Source organism: Dama dama, chromosome 12 (genome assembly GCF_033118175.1).
Source record: "Dama dama isolate Ldn47 chromosome 12, ASM3311817v1, whole genome shotgun sequence".
NCBI classification, from domain to species: domain Eukaryota; kingdom Metazoa; phylum Chordata; class Mammalia; order Artiodactyla; family Cervidae; genus Dama; species Dama dama.
In genome coordinates, this window is record NC_083692.1 from 34,803,277 (window position 1) to 34,822,156 (window position 18,880).

Consider the following 18,880-nt stretch of genomic DNA (forward strand, 5'->3'; position numbering starts at 1 on the left):
TTGAAGAAAGAAATCAAAGACCTAAATAATTGAGGGATATATGGTATTTGTGGATTGAAAGACTCAACATAGATGTAATTTATCCCTAAATCAACACACAGCTTTAATGCGATCTCTATTGAAATCCCCAGCAAGAGTTTTTGTAGATTCAAACAGCATTATTCTAAAATTTGTATGAAAAGGAAAAGTAACTAGAATAGCTAAAAACAATTTTGAAAAATAAAGTGGTAGGAATCATTCTACTTGATATTAAAGATATCAAATATTAAATATATTAAAAAGATATATGACTTGGCTCCATAGCTTGGGGGTTAGAATGCTGGTCTTATAAACCAGGGGTCACAAGTTCAAATCTTGCTGGGGCCTAGGCAGAGTGTCTTTGCCATAAGAAGGGTGATTCTCTGTACTTTGAACTTCCCTGGTTGCTCAGACGGTAAAGAATCTGCCTGCAATGCAGGAGATCAGGGTTCGATCCTTGGTTCGGGAAGATCCCCTGGAGAATGGAATGGCTGTTCACTCCAGTATTCTTGCCTGGAGAATTGCATAGACAGAGGAACCTGACAGGCTACAGTCCATGGGGTCACAAAGAAATGGACACGACTGAGTGACTAACATTTTCACTTTCACAATAATCAAGATGGTGTGGTATTGTCAGAGGGATAAATGTATAGATCAGTGGATAGAATACAGAACCCATAAATAGGCCCATACAAATATGTCCAACTGATTTTTTTCATAAAAGTGCAAGAGCAATTCAATGCAGGCAGGAACAGCCGTTACAACAGATATTTCTAAAGCAATGAGACATCAGAAGCCAAAAAACAAAATAAAACAGAACAAAAAAGGAAGAGCCTGGCCTTAGCCTCTTGAATGCTCAGTCTCTCAGTTGTGTCCAAGTCTTCACTACCCTGTGGAGTGTAGACCACCAGGCTCTTCTTTCCATGGAATTCTCCAGGCAAGAATACTGGAGTGGGTTGCCATTTCCTTATCCAGGGGGTCTTCCCAAACCAGGGATTGAACCCAGGTCTCCTGCATTGGCAGTCAGATTCTTTACCACTGAGCCACCAGGGATGCCCTTATAAAAATTCATCTCAAAATGAATCACAGACTAAATGTACAATTCAAAATTAAGTGTTATAGCCCTTCTAGAATTGGTCTAGTAGGTTTCTGGTCCTTATCAGAAGACCCCTCATAGAAAAAAAATAAATGTGAACTATAACTTTTAGAAAAAACTGGAGAAAAATTGGGGGGTGTAGGACTAAATAAAGAATTCTACAAAAGCATAATCTATAAAAGGAAAAACTGATAAATTAGACCTCATCCAAAACTTTCAATTTTGCTATGCAAAAGATCTTAAAAGGATGAAAAGATTAGCCACAAACTAGGAAAAAATACATGCAAACCACATACTCAACAAAAGGACTAGAATCTAGAATATATAAAAACTCAACATTAAAAAACAAACAATCTAATTAGGAAATGAGAAAAAAGCATTAATAACATGTCACCAAAGAGAATATACAGATGGCAAGTAAGCACATGAAAAGATGTTCAACAGCATTATCCATCAGGAGAATGCAAATTAAAATTCCAATGATAAATCACCACACACCTTTCAAAGTGGCTAAAATGAAAAACAATAGGAGCGCCAAATTCTGTCAAGAATGCAAAAAACTGGATCATCTCAGATTGCTGCTGAGAATGAAAAATAAAACTCTGGAAAACAATTTGGCAGCTCTACACAAAACACAAATGTGACTACCATACAACCCAGCAATAACACTCCTGGACATTTCTCCCAGATCATTAAAATTTATGTTTACATCAACATCTATGTACAAATAGTCATAACAGCTTTATTCATATTGACCAAAAACTAGAAACATCTCAGATGTCTTTCACCAGATAATCACTGAACAAATGTGGTACATCCATACCATGGAATACGACTCAACGATGAAAAGGACAAACTATTGACACACTTGGCTCAGATGAATCTCCAGGGAATTAAGCTAGGTGAGGAAAAAAAAAAAAAAAAAGAGCAATCCTAAACCACAGATTTTGTGATTTTATTTATATAACATTCTTGAAATAACAGAATTATGGACATGATGAACAGGTTAGTTGTTGCCAAGAGAGGACACCATGAGGGATTCTTGTGGTGATAAAAATGTTCTTTTCCTTGACTGCATCAATGAAATATCCTGGTTGAAATAATGTAAAATGGTTTTATAAAATGTCACCATTGGGAGAAATTGAACAAATTGTACATAGGATACCTGTACTATTTCTTAGCGATTCATGTGAATCTACAATTATCTCAAAATGAAAATTCCATTATTTTTTTTAAAAAAACCTACATCTTGGGAGCTTGATTGGTTTCTTTTTACATTTTTATCTGTGACTTTTGCTTATGATTTTTTGTAAGTTTCTTTGAAAATATTAGCTGATATGTATATTTAAGGAAGTTTTAAAGTGTTTGGTCATTTGATACAGTAATTCTAAGCCCAGAAATATAGCCTGAGAAAAAACTCAAAATGCAGACAGAGATGTTTATTGTAACAATATGTGCTAACACAAAATCCTGAAATCAACTTCATGTCCAACATCTAAGGAGAGATTAAAATATCACATCCAAATGAAAGAATATTCTACAACCATTAAAGAAAATTTTTTTACCCCCCCCAAATTTCAATCATATGTATAGTATTCACAATGTGCAAGGCACTATTCCAAGATCCTTCCAAATATTAACTCATTTAGTTCTCATAGCAAGCCTTTGAGGTAACTACAATTATTACTGAATGAGGAAACTCAGGCAAAGAGAAATTAAATAATTTGCCCAAAGTTATACAATGAGTAAATAGCAAAGCTGGAGTCTGAATGCAGAGAGTCCTGGTTCCAAAGTCTGTACTATTCATCATTACACTATTTAGCCATTGTTGGGTATTATTATTATGGAGTAGAAGTAAAACTTTAAGTCAGATGCTAAAACAATGAAAAATGCAGAATTTTTCTAGAGATATATGGTTGATGACAACCAGCACAGAGAAAAAATGTCAGAGTAGATATATTGCTATAACTGCTTATGGAATCTAGAGTCAAACAGTTTGAACTAAGTATCAGCTCCCCCAATTCTAACCTATATGGCCTTGCATAAACCATTTAACCTGTCTGGGCATGAATTGAATAATCTATTAAATAAGATTTAAAAGTACCTATTTTTCAGACTCATTGAGAGGATTATTGAAGTTAATATGTGTAAAGTAATTCTAATATAATACATACTCAACAAATGCTAGTTTCTTTTCTCTCTGTTAACATCTAAAGTACTGTTTTTAAAGAAGGCAGAACATATTCAGATGATCACATCAAAATATATGCCTCATGATAAATGTACCATCTCCTGATTATAACCAGCAAAATAAAATGGATGCAAGAATCTAAGTGGCTTAAAGGCCCATCTTAACTACATAGCCTAAAATGTTCCTGGGAAATGTAGAATCCACAGTGTGTGTAGTTGAAGTATCTCCTAGAGCTTGAATACCCAGCACAAACAGCAAGTGGGTGATTCTCGGTAACAATGTTTACTTGATAAATACAGCAGACACTATAAAACATCCCTTGCAAAGTCCTAAGACTTAACAACATCAAAAGCAAATGTATACCATCCAATCTTTTATGGAACTTTATGACTCTATAAAAATGGAAACAATAGAGTATTGTATCAACATACAATCCCAATACAACAATGAGGCTCAAGAGACTCTGAGATACACCATCTGGAGCAAGATAAAGAGAGAGTGATCAAATATAACTAAACTATCTGTAGCAGGTCCAAACAAGTAGTGTGGTATTACTTACAGCTGGGGACAGATGCTCAGAGACCCTTAAGTAAAGTGTTGTGACTTATGAGTTTTCTTGTCACAAGGATTTTTAAAAAGTCTTTCCTAAAAAAAAAAGTCTTTCCTACACAAAGCATGAAGCTGAGGGGAATGGACTATCTGCCATGATACAAAATGTGTTTTACATTGATCATTTTAATAGTCAGGTAATTTCATATTTCATATCAATAGCAATGATAAAATAGTAAAATCCTGTGTCTAGAATTCATACAAGCTAAATTTGTGCAAGTTGCCATGGAAAGAATGTAGGTTTTGGAGCTAAATGGAGGTTGGTCTCCTGACCTCTCTCTTTAGCATTAAGGCGACTTTGAGCAAGTCATTTATGTTCCTTTAATTCTCAGTTTTTGTTCTGGTTTCTCTTCCATAGGTAAGAAGTGGATTTATCCGATTCAGAGAGAAGTGCTCTCCACAGAGTGTGGGCCATCGCAGAGGGCGAGTGCCTAAGTCTCAGTTTTATTCAGCTCTAAGGTGAAGAAAATTACTTAACCTTGAATAATTGTTATAAGATTATAGGTTAGGTATGGAAAAGGAAAATATCAAGTGACCACTAAATCAACTGCTATTATTATTATTAAATTTAAAACTGTGAAACTCTTTAAACATTAACAATATTTCCTGGGGCAAAATTCATACAGGATGAAATAGATAAAACCTGAATAGTTCTAAAACGATTAAGTAACTGATTAATAAATACCTGAAAAAAAAAAATCTTCAGACCCAGATGTCTTCTGTGGTGAATTCTCCCAAACATTTAAAAGAAGAAATGATGCATATATTGCAGTATTATTTTCAGCAGCCAAGATATGAAAGCAAGATATGGAAACAACTTAAGTGCCCGTCAGTGGATGAATGGATAAAGAAGACACATGTGCACACACACACACACACACACAAAGGAATACCACTCAGCCATAAAAGAGAGTGGAATCTTGCCATTTGTAAAACATGGATGGGCCCTGAGGGCATTATGCTAAGTGAAGTAAGTCAGAGAAAGAAAAATATCGATATGATCTAGCATGTGGAATCTAAAAAACAAAACAGTAACAACAACATTACAACCAAGTTTACAGACACAGAAAGCAGACTGGCAGTTGCCAGAGAGAAAGGTGGATGGGGAAGTGGGCAAAATAGGTGAAGAAGGAAAAAGGTACAAACTTGTTTGAAAGTTCCTAAGAAAGTAAATATTAAAAGTTCTCACAAGAAAAAAGGATTTTTGTCATGTGTATAGTGATGGATGGTAGCTTATTATGGTGATCATTTTGCAGTGTATATAAATATCAAATCATTATGTTATATATCTGAAACTAATATAATTTATATTATAATTGATATTGCATAATATATTATTATATAATTAAATTATAGTATCAATTATACCTCAACAAATATTAATTTATTAATTTTTCAAAAGAAATCAGACAAATCCTATAAAACTCTCAGAAAGTAGAAACACAAAAACACATCCAACCTCATTTTATGAGACCAGAAGTAATTATCCTGATGCCAAACCAGATTATAAGAATAAAAGAAAACAAAATAAGAACAATATTCCTTATGAAAGTAGATGCAAAAATCCTTAACAAAATCTCAGTACATCGCATCTAACAATACATAAAAGGAATAATACACCACAACCAAATGGGGTTTATCCAGGGAATGTTTAAAACATGAGCTCATGTTGAAAACTCAATCATGCAATCCACAATATTAGCATTCTAAAAAAAAAACCATATGATCATAAGCAATTGATGCAGAAAAAACATTTGAAAAAAATCAACATCCATTATGACAAAAACTCTGAACAAACTAGAACTATAAGAGAACTTCATCAACTTGATAAAAGGTGTCTACAAAAAACCTATAACGAATATTATACTTAATAATGTAAGCTGAATATTCTATCTCCAATACAGGGAACAAGGCAAGGATGTCCACTCTCACCAGTCATTTTCAATATCAGCAAGTCTTGTTGAGTGCAACTGGCAATAAACAGAAATAAAAGACATACCAAATAGAAAGAAAGAAAGAAAACTTCACTATTCATACATAATGCAATTGTCTACATAAAAGCTTAAGCAGTCTGGAAAAAAAAACAATAAGTACATTAGCAAGTCCTCAGAATATAAGGTCACCTCACAAAAGTCAACATACTTCTATATACTACCGTGAATGTGGAAAACCATGTTCTACAGACTGACTCCAAAATATGCAAATAGCTCATGCAATTCTATGTTGAAACAAACAATCCAGTCAAAAAATAGGCAAACGATATAAATAGACATTTTTCCAAAGAAGACATGAGGATGGCCAAAAAAGCACATGAAAAACACATCACTATTTATCAGAGAAACACAAATAAAAACTATAATGAGGTATTACCTCACACTGGTCAATATGGCAATCATCAAAAGGTCTACAAACAATAAATGCTGGAGAAGGTACAGAGAAAAAGGAACCCTCCGACACAGATGATGGAAATATAAATTGATGCAACCACTATGGAGAACAGTATGGAGAAAAATAGAACTAGCATATGACCCAGCAATCCACTCATGGGCATATATTCAGAGAAAACCATAATTCAAAAAGATACATGCACCTCAATGTTCACTGCAACACCACTTACAATAACCAAGACATGGTATGCAATTTAAATGTCCATCAACAGAGAAATGGATAAAGAAGATGTGATACACACATACACACAACTATTAGTCAGCCATAAGAAAGAACAAAATAAGTCAGACAGAGAAAGACAAATAGCATATGATATCACCTACATGTGCAATTTAAAATATGATACAAAGCAGAAGACAAACAAAAGCTTTCAAAAACAAACTTACAGTTTCCAAAGGGAAAACATGGGGGAAGCTTGGCATTAACATCCACACACTACTATATAAAAAATAGATAACCAACAAGGACCCACTGCATAGCATAGGGACCTCTACTCAATATTCTATATGGTAATGTAAATAATAACCTATATGGGTAAAGTCTGAGTAAACTCTGGGGGTTGGTGATGGACAGGGAGGCCTGGCGTGCTTCGGTCCACGGGGTCGCAAAGAGTCAGACACAACCGAGCGACTGAACTGAACTGGACCGATATGGGTAAAGAATCTGAAAAAGAATTAATATATGTACGCATATAACTGATTCACTTCGCTGTAACCTGAAAGTAACACAACAGTGTAAACCAACTATATTTCAACTGAATTTTTTAAAAAAGCAGCCAGTGCCAAAAATTTATATTCTGTATGATTTCATTTATATGACATTCTCAGAAAGACAAAACTACAGTGATTGAGAACACATCAGTGGTTACCAGTGGCTGGGAGGAGGGGAGGTTGTGACTGAAAAGGAGCCACACAATGGAAATTTTGGGGTGGTGCAACCATATGTACCCTGACTGTGGGACTACTTATACAAATTTTTACATATGTTAAAATCTATAAAACTGTACATACAAAAAAGTCAGTTTTACTATATATAAATTTATGAAAATATTTTTGAAAAAACATTACACTGCTAGCATCATTTTGGCGAAATTCCATTGGGTTTGACAACTATATTACAGTGACAATGCTGTGAGTCCAGAATCAAATCGCAGATTTGGATATAACCTGATAATGTGGGCATGAACTTGACAGAGCTGTATTTACTGGCCTAGAGTAAGGAACTAGACCATAATCTTTACTTAATATTTGTTTACCTTATAGAATTTTATAGTAGAACTCTAATTGATCGTAAGTAAGACTGGCTGTCCAGAGACATTTACAAGGCTAGTCCTTAACGACATGATGGGCCAAATCAAATTGGATTTATGATCAATATTCTTCATAACAAAGAGATTCAAGTCAGGTTGGCTAAAAGGGTCAGTCTTCTTCAATCTACTAAATTTTATTTGCTATATCTTATTCTCCTAGCACTGCCTGTTTATTAATAGACATCTATAATACAAATGGTCAGAAACTCCCTGTTCAGATATCAACTACAGTCCACTGTCTCCATTAGTACTTTTACTATACCAGAATTTAATTGGACTTGAGAGCTTATGCTTGTCAACTTTTTCTAAATATAGTGCTTTCAAGCTTTACGCAGAATATGATACTTGGGCACTTATACTTTGCTTTGTCTTGCTTGGAAATCAATAACAGGTGTGGACAGAAAATCTGAGCAGGCTAAAAACAAACCAATATTGAAGAAGCTCTAGAATAGTATCATTTCTAAAGACATTCACTCATTCATTTATTCAAGAATTATTTACACAGTACCAACTCTGAGATAAAAGTGAAAGTGTTAGTCACTTGGTCGTGTCCAACTCTTTGTGACCCCAGGGACTGTAGCCTGACAGTCTCCTCTGTCCATGGAATTCTCCAGGCAAAAATACTGGAGCAGGTTGCTATTCCCTTCTCTAAAGGATCTTCCTGACCCAGGGATTGAACCTGCATCTCCCGCATCGCAGGCAGATTCTGAACCATCTGAGCCAGCAGGGAATCTGTGATAGGTATTATGCTAATGAATAAGACAGATAAGGTCCCTGCTCACAGAGCTTACAATTGGATGGAGGACATGGAGGGTGAAAAATAATCAAATAAATAGCCAAATAAATAAGATATTCACAGACTATAATAGGGCATTAGGAAGGAAAGTCCCGTTGAGATGATAGAGAGTAACTGAGAGGCTAACTGAGAGGGGATGGTCAGAAAAGGCCCACTAGCAAAGTAAGATTTGAGTCAAGAACTGAAGGATGAGAATGAGGTGACTGTAGGGAAATGAAAAAATGGAATTCCTAAATGGTAAAGGAAAATGCCCAAAGGTAGGAGAAGCCTCAGTGCATCTGAGTAACAGAAAGGCCAGCGTGTTCACGGAGCAGTGACCGAGAGAGGATCATGGTATGAAATGATGTCAGAGGAGTGTGGTAGACAAATTACACATAACTTATAGGCCAACCATTCTGATTTTATTCCAGAAGAAATAGGAAGCTACTAAAGAATTTTAAGCAGGGAAGTGACATATATAATTTGTTATTTATTATAAATCTCTCTGGTTGGTACCTAAGAGAACTGGTTGAAAGAGGCAAAGATACACCCAAGTTAAGAAGCAATTGTAGAAATTCAAATATTGATAAAAGATAATGATGACTTGAACCTTGGTGGTAATAATGCAGATGGGGAGAAATGGATGGATTTCAGGTCTGTTTTGGATGTAGAATCAACAATATCTGCTGATTGATTAGGCATGTGGAGGGTTGAAAGAGAGAGGGAAATCAGGCACAACTATGCTTTTAACGTAATCATCTGAGAGTTTGATAGTGCCATCTGTCAAGAAGGTAAATACTGGAGGATGATTCAGTTCATGTGAGAAAGAAACTCCTTCATTTTGAACACATTACATTTAAGAAGTCAGATATTCAAATGAGAATGGAAAGTAACTGGATATGTGAGTAAGTTGCTCATGTGATAGGTCTAAGTTAGACAACCAGGAAATATGCTAAACCCTTGGGGAAGGGTTCAAGATTGAACTCCAGGGTGTGCTAATATTTGAAAATTAAGTAAAGAAAGAAGCTGAGAAAGAATGGCCAGTGATGTTAAACGAAAACCAGGAAGCCAAGACATGAATGTGTTGGCAGATGGAGAGAATAGTCAACAGTCAACGATTGGAGTTGTTGATGCTGTTCAAGGGTCAGATCAGATAGGGACAGAGAATAGCCCTTTGGACTGGCAACATGCAAGACACTGATACCCTTAAAGAGAACAGTTTCAGTGGAAGGAAACCTGTTTTAGTGGAGTACTGGGGCAGAAACTTGACTAAAGTTAAAGCACAAATGAGAAATAAAGGAACCGAGGTGGTAAACATAGGCAATACATTGTGAAAGTTTGGCTACTCAGGGGAACAGATAACTGGATTCAAGAGACAATTTTTCAGCATGGGAGATCTTCGAGAATACTTATGTGCTTATGGAAATTGTTAGCCAAGAAGAAAAAGCTACTGATGTAGGAGAGAGCAAACACAAAGGAAAGAACAGAGTTGTGAAGAGGAAGGTGATCTTTGATAAAAGAAAAGGCAGAGATGGGTACATGTGCCTAGTTAACCTTTGTAAGGTAATAATTAGGATGCAATACCTATAACCTGACTCTGCAGATTTAAGACCGTGTATAAGACCCAACCCTGAGAGGCTAGACTCTTTTCATCTCATGTACCCTGCCTGTCATGAGATCATGAGGGCAACAGGCCTGATAAACCTAACATGCCTCCTTCCAAAGGGAACTGCATGAGGAGAGGAGTCACTTTCAAGAAAATTTGTAATTGTTGCTGTCCCATGTGTATTTAGTTTCATGCAACAGATGAGCAAACTGATTTCATGTTATTAATAATAATATAGTGCTCTCAGAGTTATTTTCTTTCCACCTAAAGTTTTTTGTGGAAACTGGAAAAGAAACCATAGTTTAGCCTGTAACATATCCTACCAGTGAAATCTATCAGCAATGCAAGAAGGCTTATGAAAGTAAGAAAGTCCTATTTCAAATATGTTGATGGTATATGGTGCTCTGGCTGGGTTATGCAGTGTGCTGAGACCACTATGGCAGACAAACTCAAAATTAGGACAGAAGTGTCCCTACACGGATACTGCTGCTACTACTACTGCTAAGTCACTTCAGTCGTGTCCGACTCTGTGCGACCCCATCCCTGGGATTCACAGACAGGACACCTAGAAAAAATGGCTATAGTTTCCTGGACACCTGCTCACAGGCATGCTAAGTCACTTCAGTCAAGTCTGATTCTTTGTGACCCTATGGGCTGTAGCCTGCCAGGGTCCTCTGTCCATGGAATTCTCTAGAAAAAATTACTGGAGTGGGTTGCCATGTCTTCCTCCAGGGGGTCTTCCCAACTCTGGAATTGAACCCGCATCTCTTAGTCTCTTGCATTGGCAGTTGGGTTTTTACCAACAGTGCCACCTGGGAAGCCCTTCCTGGATACCAACTGCCTTTTATACAAAGGATTATCCCTACAGAAAAAGAAAGAGGTTCCAGAAAAACATCTATTTCTGCTTTATTGACTACACCAAAGCCTTTGACTGTGTGGATTACAACAAACTGTGGGAAATTCTTAAAGAGATGGGAACACCAGACCACATGACCTGCCTCCTTGAGAAATCTGTATATAGGTCAAGAAGCAACAGTTAGAACTGGACATGGAACAACAGACTGGTTCCAAATCAGGAAAGGAGTACAGCAAGGCTATATATTGTCACCCTGCTTATTTAACTTATATGCAGAGTACATCATGCTAAATGTCAGGCTGGATGAAGCACAAACTGGAATCAAGATTGCCGGGAGAAATATCAACAACCTCAGATACACAGATGACACCATCCTTATGGCAGAAGGCAAAGTAAAACTAAAGAGCCTCTTGATGAAAGTGAAAGAGGAGAGTGAAAAAGTTGGCTTAAAACTCAATATTCAGAAAGCTAAGATCATGGCATCCAGTCCCATCACTTCATGGCAAATAGATGGGGAAACAGTGACAGACTTTATTTTGGGGGGCTTCAAAATCACTGCACATGGTAATTGCAGACATGAAATTAAAAGATGCTTGCTCCTCAAAAGAAAAGCTATGACCAACCTAGACAGCATGTTAAAAAGCAGAGACATTATTTGGCCAACAAAAGTACATCTAGTCAAAGTTACAGTTTTTCCAGTAGTCATGTATGGATGTGAGAGTTGGACTAAAAAGAAAGCTGAGTGCTGAAGAACTGATGTTTTTGATTGTAGGAGAGGTGTAGGAGAGGACTCTTGAGAGTCCCTTGGACTGCAAGGAGATCTAACCAGTCAATCCTAAAGGAAATCAGTCCTGAATATTCATTGGAAGGACCAATATTCCTTGGAAGGACTGATGCTGAAGCTGAAACTCCAATACTTTGGCCATCTGATGTGAAGAACTGACTCATTGGGAAAGACCGTAATGCTGGGAAAGACCCTGATGCTGGGAAAGACTGAAGGCTGGAGAAGAGGATGACAGAGGATGAGATGGTTGGATGGCATCACCGACGTGATGGACAGGAGTTTGAGTAGGCTCCGGGAGTTGGTGATGGACAGGGAGCCTGGCGGGCTGCAGTCTATGGGGTCACAAAGAGTTGCACACGACTAAGTGACTGAACTGAACTGAACTATCCCTTCAGATACCGCATTAAATCCAAGTGTTACCTAAGGGTGGACATTAACTCTGATAGAATTACAAAGCTGGCTTTCATTGGCTATACTCAATTACAGGGCAGGACTATACCCCCAGAATGGAAGCCACAATCTCCTCAGCTGAGCAAGGGTTCATAAACTGAGAGAACAGAGTGCCAAGATCCAGGGGGAAGGAACTGATGACTTCCACCAAATCCTATGAGATCTGGATAGTAAATATTAGCAACACATTTAAGCTTGCTGGGCAATGCTGCTGTCTCAAGAGGTTTCTTTTTATCCCTCACCATTGAGTTACAGTTAAGCTCTAAGAAGAATGTTTAAGCTGGATTTAGAAAAGGCAGAGGAACCAGAGCTCAAATTGCCAACACCTGCTGGATCATCATAAAAGCAAGAGAGTTCCAGAAAAACATCTACTCTGCTTTATTGACTACACCAAAGCCTTTGACTGTGTGGATAACAAAGAACTGTGGAAAATTCTTAAAGAGATGGGAATACCAGACCACCTTACCTGGCTCCTGAGAAATCTATATGCAGGTCAGGAAGCAACAGTTAGAGCTGGACATGGAACAACAGACTGGTTTCAAATAGGGAAAGGAGTACAGCACGGCTGTATATTGTCACCCTGTTTCTTTAATTTATATGCAGAGTGCATCATGAGAAATGCTGGACTGGGTGAAGAACAAGCTGGAATCAAGATTGCTGTGAGAAATATCAATAAACTCAGATATGCAGATGACACCATCCTTATGGCAGATAACAAAGAGGAACTAAAGAGCCTCTTGATGAAAGTGAAAGAGGATAGTGAAAAAGCTGGCTTAAAACTCAACATTCAGTTAAACTCAAAAGCTTTTGCACAACAAAGGAAACTATAAGTAAGGTGAAAAGACAGCCTTCAGAATGGGAGAAAATAATAGCAAATGAAGCAACAGACAAAGAGTTAATCTCAAAAATATACAAGCAACTCCTGCAGCTCAATTTCAGAAAAATAAATGACCCAATCAAAAAACGGGCCAAAGAACTGAACAGACATTTCTCCAAAGAAGACATACAGATGGCTAACAAACACATGAAAAGATGCTCAACGTCACTCATTATCAGAGAAATGCAAAGCAAAACCACAATGAGGTACCATCTCATGTCGGTCAGAATGGCTGCTATCCAAAAGCCTACAAACACTAAATGCTGGAGAGGGTGTGGAAAAAAGGGAACCCTCTTACTCTGTTGGTGGGAATGCAAACTAGTACAGCCACTACGGAGAACAGTGTGGAGATTCCTTAAAAAACTAGAAATAGAACTGCCATATGACCCAGCAATCCTACTGCTGGGCATACACACCAAGGAAACCAGAACTGAAAGAGACACATGTACCCCCAGTGTTCATCACAGCACTGTTTATAATAGCCAGGACATGGAAGTAACCCAGATGTCCATCAGCAGGCAAATGGATAAGGAAGCTGTGGTACATATACACAATGGAATATTACTCAGCTATTAAAAAGAATGCATTTGAATCAGTTCTAATGAGGTGAATGAAACTGGAGCCTATTATACAGAGTGAAATAAGTCAGAAAGAAAAACACCAATACAGTATATTAATGCATATATATGGAATTTAGAAAGATGGTAACAATGACCCTATATGTGAGACAGCAAAAGAGACACAGATGTAAAGAACAGACTTTTGGACTCTGAGGGAGAAGGTGAGGGTGGGATAATTTGACAGAATATCATTGAAACATGTATATTACCATATGTGAAATAGATCACCAGTCCAGGTTGATGCATGAGACAGGGTGCTCAGGGCTGGTGCACTGGGACGACCCTGAGGGATGGGATGGGGAGGGAGGTGAGAGGGGGATTCAGGGTGGGGGACACATGTACACCCATGGCTGATTCATGTCAATGTATGGCAAAAACCACTACAATATTTTAAAGTAATCAGCCTCCAATTAAAATAAATAAATTTATCTTTTAACAAAGAAATTTCTGTAATCTCATAAGAATGCCTCCAGAGATACACATGTACACAATTCTGAATCACTTAGCAGAATCAGCTCCTCTATGAACACAAACACAAACCCAAGATTAAACATCCTTCTGCATTAGGGCAATCCAAAAAGCCGTGGACATCTATTGGCTTCAGAGCTGAAGCTATCACTGAATATACCCTCCAAGGCACCACTCTGCCAATGCTCAAGAAATTCTAAATGTTCTTAGGGGACTCCAGTGTGACATTTAAGCTCTATCTGCTACAAATCTTACATTTTCCTTCTTGAGTGTTTTCTCAACTCTCCTTACAGTTATTTTCACATTTCATTAGTGGTTAGTGTATGGTTCTTTCTTGGGAAATCACTTATTTGAAAATGACATCCCCAAAGCTTTTTTCTCCCCCTGGAAATTTCTCAATGGTTATGCCTCTCCAAGAGTTATTGTCTATTTCTCTCTCATACCAACTGAAGAACTACAGGGCGATATGGATGAACCATTTTCTCTTAGCTAAATCTTGACTATATTGCATAGGTTACCTAAGTGATCTTAGACATAGTTTTCTCAATTTCACATGCCATTTTACAGTATTGGGAGTAACTCACATTCAACTTGCCCTGGACTTTTGATTCACCTGAAGGAAGATGTGATGGACAGATAAAAGTAAGAGAGATAACTTTGAGAAATATAGTTTACCAATGTAGACACTTTGTTTCCTCTGGGAAGAAATAAACAGTGCCTGAGACCAGGAGATGAAGATGGAGGCTGACAGGTATAGCAATAATTAGCAATTAGGGAGAAGAGCAGATATCAGGACAAGTATGCTGCTGACCATGGTCCTGAGAATTATTTGCCTACAACGATATAATCTTCCTAAGCCTGAGATACTGGTGATTCTGGTACAACCCTCCTCAGGATTTCTGAGTCAGGTGAGGAAAGAAGTGGTGGCAGGAAAGAATGGAAGAAAGAGAGGGAGAGAAAGAAAGAGGTGGACTGAGGCTTTCAGAGAAGCATAGTCACTAACTATGAACAGACATAGGAAGAAGGAAGAAAAAACAACTTTCTGGACAACATTTTCAAGTAATTGTAATTGACAAGAAAGAAACAACAAATCACACCTAAAAATCAAACATTTGAGAGTGACTACAAAATTTTGTACAAGAAGATGTAAAGTTGTACAAGAGGAGGAATGAATAAGTGTAACCAAGAGATGAGCAGAGCATCATCTGTGTAGAATTGCAATGTCATTGTGAGTTGAGTTCTACCAACATTCTCCTCTCATCCTTATGCATTATCTCCTTGAAGGACCTTGTTCATTTCCAAGGCCACAATAGCATCTGATGCTGGTGACTCTAACTTTGTATTTCCATCTGTGATCTCACCTTTGAGCCTTTGATCTTAATGTGCAACTGCCTACTTCCCAAATATGTGAGCAAATTTGGAAAAGTCAGCAGTGGCCACAGGACTTTAAAAGGTTTTCCAATCCCAAAGAAAGGCAGTGCCTATTGCACAATTGCACTCATCTCACATGATAGCAAAGTAATGCTCAAAATTCTCCAAGCCAGGCTTCAACAGTACATGAACCAAAAACTTCCAGATGTTCAAGCTGGATTTATATAAGGCAGAGGAACCAGAGATCAAATTGCTAACATCTGTTGGATCATATAAAAAGCAAGAGAGTTCCAAAAAAGCATCTACACAAAAGTCTTTGACTACATCAAAGCCTTTGACTGTGTGGATCACAACAAACTGTGAAAAATTCTTAAAGAGATGGGAATACCAGACCACCTTACCTGCCAGGAGAAATATCAATAACCTCAGATATGCAGATGACACCACCCTTATGGCAGAAAGCGAAGAAGAACTAAGGTGCCTCTTGATGGAAGTGAAAGAGGAGAGTGGAAAAGTTGGCTTAAAATTCAACATTCAGAAAGCTAAGATCTTGGCATCCGATCCCATCACTTCATGACAAGTAGATGGGGAAACAGTGGAAACAGTGGCTGACTTTATTTTGGGGGGCTCCAAAATCAATGCAGATGGTGATTGCAGCCATGAAATTAAAAGACACTTACTCCTTAGGAGGAAAGTTATGACCAACCTAGACAACATATTAAAAAGCAGAGGCATTACTTTGCCAACAACGGTCCATCTAATCAAGGCTATGGTTTTTCCTGTAGTCATATATGGATGTGAGAGTTGGACTATAAAGAAAGCTGAGCACCGAAGAATTGATGCTTTTGAACTGTGGTGTTGGAGAAGACTCTTGAGAGTCCCTTGGACTGCAAGGAGATCCAACCAGTCCATCTTAAAGAAGACCAGTCCTGGGTGTTCATTGGAAGGACTGATGTTGAGCTGAAACTCCAATACTTTGCCCACCCGAGGAGTTGACTCATTTGAAAAGACCCTGATGTTGGGAAAGATTGAAGGCAGAAGGAGAAGGGGATGGCAGAGGATGAGATGGTTGGATGGCATCACCGACTCAATGGACATGAGTTTGGGTAAACTCCAGGAGTTGGTGATAGACAGGGAGGTCTGCTGTGCTGCCATCCACGGGATCACAAAGAGTCAGACATGACTGAGTGAGTGAACTGAACCGAACTGAAAGCCTTTGACTGTGTGGATCACAACTGTGTGGAAAATTCTTGAAGAGATGGGAATACCAGACCACCTTACCTGCCTCCTGAGAAATCTGGTATGCAGGTCAAGCAGCAACAGGTAGAACTAGACATGGAACAACAGACTGGTCCCAAATTGGGAAAGGAGTACGTCAAGGCTGTATATTGTCACCCTGCTTATTTAACTTAAATGCAGAGCACATCATGAGAAATGCTGGGCTGGATGAAGCACAAGCTGGAATCAAGATTGCTGTGAGAAATATAAATAAACTCAGATGACACCATCCTTATGGCAGAAAACAAAGAGGAACTAAAGAACCGCTTGATGAAAGTGAAAGAGGAGAGTGAAAAAGCTGGCTTAAAACTCAACATTCAAAAAGCTAAGATCATGGCATCTGGTCCCATCACTTCATAGCAAATAGATGGGGAAACAATGGAAACAGTGACAGACTTTATTTTCTTGGGTTCCAAAATCACTGCAGATGGTGATTGCAGCCATGCAATTAAAAGACGCTTGCTCCTTGGAAGAAAAGTTATAACCAACCTAGACAGCATATTGAAGAGCAGCAACATTACTTTACCGACAAAGGTACATCTAGTCAAAGCTATGGTTTTTCCAGTAGTCATGTATGGATGTGAGAGTTGGACTATAAAGAAAGCTGAGAGCCGAAGAATTGATGCTTTTTAAATGTGGTGTTAGAGAAGACTCTTGAGAGTTCCTTGGACTGCAAGGAGATCAAACAAGTCAATTCTAAAGGAGATCAGTCCTGAATAGTCATTGGAAGGACTGAGGCTAAAGCTGAGACTTCAATCCTTTGGCCACCTGATGCGAAGAACTGACTTACTAGAAAAGACCCTGATGCTGGGAAAGATTGAAGGCGGGAGGAGAAGGGGATGACAGATGATGAGGTGTTTGGATGGCATTACCGACTCAATGGACATGAGTGTGAGCAAGCTCTGGGAGTTGGTGATGGACAGGGAAGCCTGGCGTGCTGCAAGTCCATGGGGTCCCAAAGAGTCAGACATGACTGAGTGACTGAACTGAACTGAACTACCTCACATCTCCACTTGTGTGATTCACAAGATGTAAATTCCCCAGTTCAGTATACCTGTACAGAGAAAACGACTGGCAGTTCAGGAAAAAAAAAATGCTTCAATAGGATAAATACAGTATTAGACAATATAAACTGCATGACAATATTCGGGACAAAGCAAAAGAATCTAACTGGATAGGAAACTTGGATGTGAGACATGGGGGCTTATTCAGAGAGGATATTGAGGAGACTGAAATTCAGAAGCATTTCCTGCTCATGGTAACTGTAACTAAAAGCAATTCCATTCTGAATACCCTGCAAAAAGAATTGTTGCACAGGCATCTGTCTCCCCAGTCATACTTGTATCCACAAGTAGGAACACTATCAAATAATAATAATGAGATTCTCAAATCCAGAAACTCCAAGATTGAGGGAAACTCACATATACTGATAAACCCAGAAAGGTGATGAAGGAGTCATCAAGGCCCAAAGTCTCAGAATTCCAGAACCAGGCCTTGAAGGATGATATCTTAGAGGAAGTAAAAGTAAGTATTAATTTACACAGTGGGTAATTAACTTGCAGAATCCTTAGCTCTAGATGTAACAGAGGCTAAAAATATAAATCATGTGAAAAAAATTTTAGATCCTTTTCTTGGTGGAAGCATTATTGTATGCTAGCAAGAAACTTTCATTTGGGGGGAACATAAAACTAGCTATGAAAGGCTGAAGCCCTAGAGAGATTTGTGAAGATAATCTTGGTGTTATATTCCACCTGAATTCACCTCCCTAAAAAGCAGGGACCTCCCAGGCCTCAAATGAATGCAGAGGTAAGGCAAGACAGCCCACAGGTTACAGAATATGGAGCTGCTAGAGATCTGAAAGTAAACATCTTGAACTAAAACCAGAATTAAGAACTGGGATAACCCAAATGCCATGTGTGTGGTAACAGAATGGCATCTAATAGCAAAAAGGAAGGAGCGAGCTCAGAGGAGAGGAATGAGGTAGACACTGGAAAGATGTTTTAAGACACAAACAGAAGCTTAACTAGGGGGCAAGGGCTTGGCCATGGGTGAAGAGCAGGCTGTCATGGGCACAAAGCCATGGTCCTCCAGAGGTAAAGCCTGTCCTTGGACCAGTGACCTTTC

The 18,880-nt window shown here is 38.3% G+C and overlaps 1 long non-coding RNA gene and 1 other non-coding gene across 2 annotated transcripts in view; one reads left to right on the forward strand and one right to left on the reverse strand.

Annotated features, from left to right (window-relative positions):
* Positions 1–18,880, reverse strand: part of LOC133066183 (uncharacterized) — a 245,423-nt gene that overhangs the window by 132,673 nt on the left and 93,870 nt on the right. The gene's annotated exons all lie outside the window — the stretch shown is intronic.
* On the forward strand, positions 1,130–1,190 carry LOC133067534 (U7 small nuclear RNA). The gene has a single exon (XR_009695318.1). It is a non-coding gene; the product is annotated as a U7 small nuclear RNA (small nuclear RNA).